The 8299-nt window shown below is 41.0% G+C and overlaps 1 non-coding gene across 1 annotated transcript; it reads left to right on the forward strand.

The window, feature by feature from the left end:
- Window positions 1-780: 780 nt before the first annotated feature.
- On the forward strand, window positions 781-887 carry LOC111914879 (small nucleolar RNA R71). The gene has a single exon (XR_002857971.1). It is a non-coding gene; the product is annotated as a small nucleolar RNA R71 (small nucleolar RNA).
- Window positions 888-8299: the final 7412 nt, after the last annotated feature.

Consider the following 8299-nt stretch of genomic DNA (forward strand, 5'->3'; position numbering starts at 1 on the left):
GTCAGGGGAATGATTATTTTCCCACTTCTTGTTGTGATTATGTTTATGTGCGCGCCGCATGGGTTATTTTCAGTTTTGCTAGGAAGTTCGCCCGGTGACCTTTGGTTGATTTGTTGAGCAAGTTGCCCAAGCTGTGTTTCTAGATTGTGTATAGATGCTTGCTGGTTCCTTAGCATGGTCCTTGTTTCTTGAATGGCAGCATCATGATCACTATGTCTTTTTTCTGAAGCAGTTACAAATTTTGTGAGCATTTCTTCCAAGCTTGGCTTTCTCTCTTGTACCGGCTCCTCCTTTTGGTAGAAACCTCTCCCTTTTTGCCTAAACCTTTCCTCCTTGGCCTTCTTGTACTCTTCATAAGGGAGCCACTCTTTCTTTTGTTTGCGCCAGTCTTCATCATATCGGTCTCCACTTGAGTAACAAACTTGCACCTTCTTGTTGCCATTCTCATCTAAATCACAGTCTCTAGTGAGGTGAGGTCCATTGCAGTTTTCACAACCCACTCGAATAGCATGGATCGTTTGATACATTTTATCCATCCTCCTATCCATGGTTTTTAGCATAGCCATGACCGCAGATAAGTCCTCAGTAGCTGCATATGCGGCTCCCCTAGTGACATCATGTCTAGGGTTGTGGTATTCTCTAGAGTGTTTAGAGAATTCTTCAATCAATTCTTTGGTCACCGGGGGCGGTTTCTTTGTGAGCGAGCCTTGCGAGTCAAGTAACTGCCTAGTTGTGACATTGACTCCATCATAGAAGATGGAGACTTCTTGCTGGTTGTTTAGGTCATGGTGTGGGCAGTTTCTTAGTAAGCTCTTGTATCTCTCCCAAGCTTCATATAGCGACTCTCCAGCTTGTTGTTCAAAGTTAGCAATGGCCTTCTTCAACTTGGCTATCTTGGAGGGTGGGCAAAAGTGATCAATGAATTCTTCCTTCATCTTGGCCCATGTGGTGACTGATCCGGGAGGAAGTGACTTGAGCCAGCCTTTTGCAGCACCTTTGAATGTCACCGGAAGCATGCGAAGTAGCTGAGTCTCGCGAGGCACATTTGGAACATTGAAGTAGTCAGCTACATCATTGATTTCATCCAAATGTTTGTAGGCATCTTCGTGGTCTTTTCCATCAAAAGGTATTTCTTTAAGTAAAGCTAGGATATGACCCTTGAGCTCGAAAGTAGCAGTTGCGGGAATTGCGGGTTGCACAAGTCCTGGGCCAGTGTCGTCGCGCATCCTCTTCTTCCATTCCCCCATGGGGATTTCATCAATGTTAGCCATAGTGAAAGCTAGCTCTTCCTCAGAATCAGATCCGTGCTCGTATGTAGGCTCCTCTTCTTCCTCGGTCTCGTACTCAATATCTTCCTTAACTGGTTCGTCGATTACTAAAGAGGCGCTGGATGCTCCTGATTTGCTGCTCTTTTTCTTCCCAAAAACAGTCTTCAAGTTAGACAAAGGTGACTTCTTTGGTGTAGTCGAGCTCTCCACGTCCTTTCCTTTGTTCCTTTTCAATGCGGATTCGGGATCTTCAAATGGGGGTACCAGCGGGGTGTTTGATCCTCTGGTCATGAAAGTCCTGAAATAAACAAGATAAAAACGTAAAAAGAACAAAAAATTTCAACTAAAAAAAACAAAAATTAAATTCCAAATACACTTGTACTCGCCGATTAGGTGCGACTGCACTCGGCGAGTATCAGTGTAATTTTGAAGATATTCTAAACTAAATATTAAAACTAAAACATATGCTAAAACCTAATTTTTAACTACTAAATTGCAATAAATTAATTTTGTGCCAGTAAACTCACACAAAGGATCGAAAAGATTAGGGATTAGATTAATTATTTAGAACCGTTCCCCGACAACGGCGCCAAAAACTTGATCTGTGTAAAATGCACTTGTTTTATTCCTACTTTTTATTAATAAATTTAGCATACAAAGGCAGTGAACCTGTCTTTTAATGGTATAGTTGGATAAGTAGGGTGTCGAACTCAGGGAACGGAAAATTAAACTAATGGCTAATTTTAACTAAGCAATTAATGAAAGTAAAAGGTTTTTCTCTAGTTTTGCAAGACTAGAAACTTAAACACACCACAAAAACACTTAATTAACTAAGTAACTAAAGCAAACAACTAATTCACCAAATTTGATAAAGATGTTTCTATTTAGGTTCAACCAACTCACTCCTATGGTTATTTTGTATTTATGATAGATTAATTGTTATTGGCTACCAATTATAGTGGTTAGGTTCATGTTCATTACTCCTAACCCTTAGACAATTAATTAATTCAAGCAATGATCAAGTGTTTAAACTAATTAATTCCCTAGATTAATAATTTGGATTAAATAAGATTTGTAATGGTTAATCAAATTAGTGGTTCAATTAACCTCTTGTTTGATGGTTTCTCAAACAAGCTCACACATTAATCTACCTATTGTCATGTTAATCTTAGTTTCATAATCATTATTCCTAAGCATATGATTAAGTGTTCACATAGACATATGAGGTTAACAACTAAGAGACGTTCATGCAGCTTAATTGTCTTCCAATTAACAGAAAATAGTTGTGATTAATGCATAAGGTTCTTTAACAAACTTAATTTAATAAATCACCAATAAACAATCAATCAAAAGCTAAGAATTAAACCATAGGAGTTCCTTGGTATTCCCCAAACAAAAACAAAAACGTATTTAGCTCATAGTTGCAGTAAAAACAAACACAAAAACAAGTTTAACTAGGCTAAACATATTTAATTCCTAAAGCTAAGTGGAATGATTAACCTAGTTGCTTTGATTCTTCAAAAGATTGAAGATTAGAGTTCCTCAGCGCCTTCAAGGGTTCTCAATCGCAGATGGATCTTCAAAAAACGCCAGAAAAGTATCCCCATTAGATAAAGGCTCGGTTTTTATAACTATCTCAAAACAGGGTGTACTCGGCGAGTAGAAGACCCAACTTGTCGAGTAGGTTCTTAGTTATCCGTCTCAAATTAGGAGTCGTGGCTTATCTTCTGGAATATTCTGATGGACTCGCCGAGTAGGCTCGTGTACTCGCCGAGTAGGTAAGCTTTTGTCCCTCAATCTTTATTCTTTGGTCTCTAATTGCTTCCCCTTGTTCCCTTTCACTCCCAAGCATGTCTTTTGGACTGAAAACAAAATTTAAACAGTATTAAGTACCTTTTGTCCACATTATACACATAATTAGTTAAAAATGAATAAAAATGTATGCTAAATAATTAACTAATTATGCACATATCAGTGCCAAATGATATACTTTTGAGTTATGAGGGTTAAAGAGTAAATATCATACTTATTCTGAGAGGGATTCTTGAAGCCAAGGTAGAAATGGTAATTTATGGATCTTAATTAGGAATAATTTGTAGAGGAGGGGTTGTTTTGTAACTGTTGGACTAATATCGAAAAGAATTATGAGAGCAAGGGTTTAAAGGGTAAATTAAGGATTGGGTTTGAAAGAAAAGGGAGGAGGAGGGACTAATTTTGTCAATTTGGTCCATAGTTTGTATGGAACGGGCATAAAACTGTTCCATTGCCCATGCCCTGACCCTAATAACGCCATCTCCAACCGCCACCTTCACCATCTCTCATATCCAGCCGCCACCCCTCAATAACCGTCGACGCGAGCCATCGACCATCCAACCCGTAGCTGCTTCCATCGCCGACAGGGTCCACGAACTGTGCAGCGTTTCTGTCGCTGTTGTGGACCACCGAAGACTGTTTGGAGATGTGAACGCCGACGTCGGAACGCCACCCTCATTCCTGCCGCCTGTGATGTCGTGAACAACAAGGGTTCCGTTTGGGTCGCCAGAAAACCGTGAGATGAAACCGGTACCGCTACTGTTGTTGCGTTATCCTTCCTCCGCGTTTTCTTCTTCTCTTATCTCTTCTTCGTTCGACTGCCTCACGCCACCACAGGGGTGGCTGAGATTGGATGCTTTTTCCGTAAGAGCTTGATGTGGTTGATGGGATGTGGTTGTAGGTGTTCATTTGGCCAGAAAAGACCCAAGAAAAAACCACCATGGCTGCCGGCCATGGTGGCTGTCGCAGATGGCGCTGTTGCTGCCGTTTTCCTGCCGCCATCAGGTCGCTGATGGGTGTGTTTACATTGCTAGATCTTATTGTGTAACGACGTGAATTGTTCAAAACAATTTTTCATTTTCAATCATAATAAATTTCATAAGGGCAATTTCAAACTCATTGTATCACATGTTATCTCAATAAACAACCCCAGAATCTCAAGTACATAAATCTTCATCAGTGTGTACAGATCATGTCGGCGCCTTCCCGCGATCCTCGCTGGTACCTGAAACACATATCACATAACACGATAAGCATAAATGCTTAGTGAGTTCCCCAAAATACCACATACGCACATACGCCACTCAAGGCTATAAGACCTTTCGGTCACTGTGTCTCAGAGGACTTCCGTCCCACAACCCTGGTAGACCTTCTGGTCCTACTCGTATTGACCTTACAGTCCATATCACCTTGACCTTCCGGTCCATATCATAATGACCTTCCGGTCCATAGCATTCATAACATACATAATACATCCATACCATATAACAACATAAAGCACGTACATCTCATAGCATATAAGACCTTCCGGTGACACATAGGTACCATTCTAGGTATAGTATAGTGAGAAGACTCACCTTGTATGCTGTCTAGTAGCTCACGTGCTCGATATCCCTGAATCTCGTAACAATGACCTAGCCCCGCCTAAACACATAAGTAATCATATCAAATCAATAAAGGCCCTCAAGGCTAGGCCAGTCCCTTCCTATGTTCTCTCAGAAGGCTAAAAGACCATTGTACCCTCTAATGGTCCAAAAGTCCAAGTGTTGACCAAACCCTAAAAGTCAACGAAAGTCAACTGCGGAGAGGTACGCTGCGTGTACCAGATCTGTACGTGGGGCGTACTCCATGACATCCAGAATCGGGGAACGCGACCCCCTACGCGGCGCGTACTGGGATTACGCCCAACATAAGTCCCAGTTTCCTACTTTCTTTATTTTTGGTCTGAATAGATTAAGACCTAGGCTCATAACTCAGATCTAAGCTCCATATTGCCCCTTAAGTCATAAAGTCGGAACCTTTAAGACCTTGCATGGCTTTAAAGGTCACCAATCACTTCAAACATATATCCTCTTTTCCCATTAAGACCTAATCTCATGCATGACTTAATCTCAACGTCCAAGATTGGATTTTTTTTTTTGAACCTACAACACATATTACACTGGAATAAGGCAGATCTAAGCTTATGGAGACCATTTGCTCATAAAGTCTCCACCTTGGGACCAAAAACCCTAAAAGTTGGTCCATCAAACACAAAACAAAAATGATAAGGAAAGATTTGAGCTTTTTACCTCCAAGAGAAGCTCTACCCTCTGTAGAACTCAGATCCAAGCTTGTACTCCAACTTCTAGCCTCCACAAGAACTTCCTCTTCTTCTCTACTACCACACCAAGACACTTTTTAGCTCAAAAACACACACACAAGCTTTGAACGATGGAATTGCTCTCTTAGGGTTTCTTTCTCTATGAAATGGTGGCTGAGGCTAAGACCATTTCATTCATTTTATAGTCCTTAAGTCACATTAGGGTTTTGCATCTGGGCCGGCTATGCCCAGCGTACCTAGGCGAGTCCGCGTCCAAATTAAGCGCATGAGCACACGCAACGTACTCTTCAGTACGCCCAGCGTACTCATTTGCCATAACTTTTCTTTTAAGGGCTAAACTTGACAACTTGGAAAAGAAGAAGGGTTTAAGAGATGTATCTGAATTTCGGGATGTTACATATTGTGTGCATTTTGGTGTTGCTTCATGTGGGTGGTTGTGCCCTTTTGGCTGGAAACCATGGAAAAACCACCATGGCTACCAACCATGGTGGTTATCGCCACCTTTCTGTTCTGCCACCACTAGCCGCCATGTGGTGGTGGCTGTGTGTGTATGTTATATTAGTGTGTGAGTGTGAGATATCATAATTAGGCTATAAACTGTAATCGATGTCGGAATGATAATAGAAACTCAAAAACCACCACTGTAGGTTGGTGGCTGCCGCCACCAGCCACTGTGTTGGGTGGCGGTGTGATCTGTTTGTGTTTTGGACTCGTTTAGGGATGCTTGGACAGAATTGGGCCCAAAGAGACCCTAGTGGACCCAAAGAGACCCTAATGGGCCCAATAAGGCCCAAAGTGAGCTAAAAGCCCAATCAATGGACTAATGGGCTAGTATTGGTTTGGAAAACCCTAATTTGTGGGAATTGATCGGGACACACACGAGAATTATTTAATAAAATTAAAATATTAATTAATGATCAATTGCAAATTAACCTAAAGCAATATTGGACTTAATGAATTAAGTCCTTAGTGGATTAAGTCCTTAATGGGTTAAGTAGGAACACTTAACCCTAATCGTCATTTTATGTCAAAACCATAATTTCACATGGGCCTTGAGTTGGGCCTTCCTATTGGGCTTTGCTGATTGGACTATGGATGGACTATCCAAGAACAAGTTAATGAACCCAAATAATTAGATGGGATTTTGGATAAGGCCCATGTGAGGACTTGGGCCCAATTTGGAAATTAGGCCATAAATGGGCCATAAATTGGCCCTTTATGATTATGTGATATTGGGCCATGGGAATTGGATTGGAATAGTTGGATGGGCCTTAAGGAAAGACCACGAAGAGGTCTGGGCCCAATTTGGAAAATTGGTCCATATGTTGGGTTTTGGCCTATTATTTGACTTTTGGGCTTTTGTAGTGTGAGTTGGACCTTGGGCTTGGAACCCAATTATTAATTGGGTATTGTTTGATGTTGATAGTTCAGGGATCTGTCAACCAGCAGCTGGAGTTTTATCTGTGGGACTTCAGCAGTGCCATGTGAGTTATCCTCGCTATACTAAGGGGTCTAAGGCACCAAGGTCGGCCCATTGGATTTTATTTCCTAGTAGTTATTGATATGTTGAGTTTGAATTAGTGATGTATGCCAGTTTATATGCTAGTCGGGTAGATCTGTAGGATTGCCTATGATATTATGATTATATGTATGTGTATTACTTATGTTATATGTCGACATGTTATGTGGGTTGGGTTGAGGTTGTACTGCTCCGTGCGGTAGCCAACAAGCCCTAGAGTATTCCAGATATGAGTTGAGGGCCAGGCAAGGCATGCCAGACTCATACTGAGGACTCGGGAGCATTCCAGATATGAGTTAAGGGCCGAGTAGGGCATGTCATACTCGTCTTGTGGGCTCTCTGGCAATCTATATGTAATTTGTGGGCCCGAAGGCAATCCAGACTCACACTATGGGCCCAGGGGTAATCCAGTATGTAAAGCTGTGGACCCATTGCATGCTGTTCAGTTTGTTATGTTATGATATTGCTAACATGGTTATGTGGATTGTATGTGTATCGATATTTTGGAGGTAACTCACTAAGCTTTATGCTTACGATTTCAGTTTATTGTTTCAGGTGCTTCAGATGACTTGGCAAGGCGAAGACGTAATCATACACCTCCTCGTGTTTTGGACTTATGGTTTCTGGGATAGTCTGATATGAAACTATTTTGAAAACATTTTGTAATAACTAATGGGTTTTGAATTGTTTAAAAAGTTTTAAACTGGATTGAATTTTACGGGTGTTACATTCGTCCTTAGTTTCCTTCCCTACATGGGCTATGAGGTCTTAATGAGTTAAGAAGTTAGGGTTTTTAGTATTGGGTACTTTATAGCCATGCAAGATCATAAAGTTGGAAGATTTATGATTAAGAACATCATTTGATGACCAAATCTGAGTTTTGAACAAAGTGTCTAAATGGATTAAACACTTATTATAAAAGGAATCTAGCCGATGTGTACACTGTGCGTACCTAATGGTAGGTTGCGCGTACATGGTCAACTTCCTGTAACCCGGTCAAGGTGTAATATGTCGCACGTATAAGTTGAGTACGTTAGGCGTACTCATTTGAGTTGACTCGGTTGCCCCCTTTCACTCTTGACTTTGACTAAGTTTGATATAAGGGTATTTTGAGCTGTGGTCTGAGATTTTTTTCACTAGTTATCGTGAAGGTGATCGGTAGAGTTCGTATTCAGAGCAACGTTTTGTTTAGTTTTTTCATCAAACTGTGAGGTGAGTTTTCCTCACTGTACTTGTGGGTCGAAGGCATCAATGACGACCTACTAGGTTATGTGTCTTGGTATATAGGATGTCGTTATGAAGTGATGATATGTTAGATCTGTACACTAATATATAGGATGTTGATATGCGGTAGTGATCTGTAGATCGGCCTATTTT

This window comes from Lactuca sativa, chromosome 5 (genome assembly GCF_002870075.4).
Source record: "Lactuca sativa cultivar Salinas chromosome 5, Lsat_Salinas_v11, whole genome shotgun sequence".
Classification (NCBI taxonomy): domain Eukaryota; kingdom Viridiplantae; phylum Streptophyta; class Magnoliopsida; order Asterales; family Asteraceae; genus Lactuca; species Lactuca sativa.